The sequence below is a fragment of the Mandrillus leucophaeus genome, unplaced genomic scaffold (genome assembly GCF_000951045.1).
Source record: "Mandrillus leucophaeus isolate KB7577 unplaced genomic scaffold, Mleu.le_1.0 Scaffold595, whole genome shotgun sequence".
Classification (NCBI taxonomy): Eukaryota; Metazoa; Chordata; class Mammalia; order Primates; family Cercopithecidae; genus Mandrillus; species Mandrillus leucophaeus.
The window spans coordinates 1,132,228-1,134,977 of record NW_012106419.1 but is presented as its reverse complement, the minus strand read 5'-3'; the positions used below and the strand labels follow the sequence as shown (position 1 = coordinate 1,134,977).

Genomic DNA, 2,750 nt, shown 5'->3' with positions numbered 1-2,750 from the left:
CCTCCTGGGTTCAAGCAATTCTCCTGCCTCAGCTTCCCAAGTAGCTGGGACTACAGGCGTGCACCACCACATCCGGCTCTTTTTTCTTTTTTTTTTTTTTAATTTTTAATAGAGATGGGGTTTCACCATGTTGGCCAGGGTGGTCTCAAACTCCTGACCTCAGGTGATCCACCCACCTCAGCCTCCCAGAGTGCTGGAATTACAGGCGTGAGCCACCGCGCCCAGCTCAAGGATCCTATTTTATCACCTATCCATGGTTGTACAGGTGGAGACTGAGGAGAGCCTCTTCTGGTGTGGAGAATCTGCCATCTGTGACTATAAATATTTATAAAACTCTGCTTGCTGCAAGCAATTGGTTTGTATAGGTTCCAGTTGTCCTGTTGGTCACAGATGAGCTGTCGATACCCGTCAGACCCCAAATAAATAAGTGGAAGTCTGTGAGCAAGTAAGTTCCAGCCTGATGAGCAAGGCTGCACACTGAGAACTCCAGACCGCCTTTTTTAGGCAGTCGCCTAAAACAGAAGCTGACAAAGGAATTCATCCAGGGGAGTAACAGGGTCCCTAAGGACTGATTTCATCCCTTCCTGGGCAGCCTCCACTCCCATGTGGGCTTCTCGCTTTTCAATCACTGGATCTCCCTCTCATCATTGCATATGGAGTGAATTTGGGTGCCAAACATAACTGCAGTGAAAGTGAAAAACAGAAGATCCTCCAGGCACAGGAAGGTCAACAGGATTACAGTGAATGGAGGTGAAAAATCACTGCATTCAGTCCACTGCCTCAGACGCAGGTGATAAACTGAAATCCACAGAGAATCAGGGCATGGACTGAAGACAGAGCTATATACATAGTGAAGAGCTCAAAACATCTTTGATTCTTTTCTCCTACACAATTGTTCACCCACAGGCAGTGATGATCCATTTTCCTAATATGTCTTTTGCAAATACTGCTGCGGTGGGTGAGCTCTGGTTTGATACAGCAGCACTTGGGGGCACTTGTAGATCACTTCCCTGGGCTTCAGCTGCAAACTCTCCATGTATTCTTTTGTAGCATTTCCTCTGGGTACTGCCCCGGGGTCGGTGAGCATGGTTCTCAGGTGGGACAACAGGGCAAACGCGGCCAAGTAGTTAAAGATGACCCCATTGACCACAGAGTACCAGAAGGCTTTAGAAGCCAGCAACATGATGAAAGTCACCACAAAGTCTGCATAGATGACCGGAAGCCATGTCACATCAGCACAGATCATGCCACAGTCGTCATGGATGAACCAGACCCTGTCTGCCACGTCAACCTGAGAGGAGGATGACGAAGAGTCATCATTGTCATTTTCAGCCAGGAGAGGATGATGCTCCACGTCCCGGAGCCTGTGTCCTGATGGCTGCATGATTTCACTGACGCACCCTCCCAAGTTGTTTCTAAACATCACTTGAACATTTTGTGCCTCTTCTTCAGGATATTAAGGTGCATACTGTCCTATGTGATCAGATCTGAGGTCTGGGCGGGGTCGTCAGGTGAGACGGAGTCTTGCTCTGTTGCCCAGGCTTGAGTGCAGTGGCACGTTCTCAGCTCACTGCAACTTCTGCCTCCTGAGTTCAAACGATCCTCCTGCCTCAGCCTCCCGAGTAGCTGGAATTACAGGCGCACACCACCATGTCTGGCTAATTTTTATATTTTTAGTAGAGACAGGGTTTTGCCATGTTGGCCAGGCTGATCTCAAACTCCTGACAGGTGATCCTCGGCCTCCAGAAGTGCTGGGATTACAGGGGTGAGCCACCGCGCCTGGCCTGAAGGACTTCTTTTAACATTTTTTTGTAGTGAAGTTCTGCTGGCACTGAATTATTTTGGCTTTTCTTTGTCTGCAAAAAGTCTTTATTTTGCCTTCATTTTTGAAAGATATTTTCTTTTTCAAATTCTAGCATGTAGAATTCTACGTTGACAGTTTTGTTTTTTCTTTCAGTATTTAAAAGCACTGTTCAATTTTGTTTCAATTTGCATAATTTCTGATAAGCTTCTGTCCTCCGTTAATTTTATCATTTTTCTTTCCCACATAATTAATATGTCTTTTTCCTCTGGCTGCTTTTATGATTTTCTTTTTATCATTGATATTCAGTGATTTGATCATTATGTGCGTTTAAGACCTTACTGAGCTTTATGGATCTGTGGGGTTATAATTTCATCAAAGTTGGAAAAATATTGGCCATTATTTCTACAATATCTAAAATTTCTAAATTTTTCTAAATTTCTAAATTTCTAACATTTTATAGAGAATTTTTTTTTCTCTATTCCTCAGAATGTTGGCTATACCTATGTTAGACAAGTTTATATTTTCCCACAGATCATAGGGAGGGTCTCTGTTCACTTTTTTCCAGTGTTTTCTCCCTGGATTTTATTTTGGCCACTTCCTATTGCTATGTTTTCAATTTCATGGATCTCATTTTTCTTTAATGTCTAATCTGCTATCAGTTCCATCCATTTAGTCTTTTTAAAAAATGATATTGCATGTCTCTAGAAGTCCATATTTATAATGACTTTTTTCTTTTTTTTTAGATGGAGTCTCGTTCTGTTGCCCAGGCTGGAGTGCAATGGCGCGATCTCCACTCACTGCAGCCTCCGCCTCCTGGTTCAAGCGATTCTCCTGCCTTGGCTTCCTGAGTAGCTGGGATTACAGGTGCACGCCCCCATACCTGGCTAATTTTTGTATTTTTAGCAGAGAGGGGATTTCACCGTGTTGGTCAGACTGGTTTCGAACT

General features: G+C 44.0%; 1 pseudogene; it reads right to left on the bottom strand.

Annotated features, from left to right (window-relative positions):
- Positions 1-325: 325 nt before the first annotated feature.
- Positions 326-1,384, bottom strand: LOC105553440 (annotated as a pseudogene).
- Between the last annotated feature and the right edge of the window lie 1,366 nt (positions 1,385-2,750).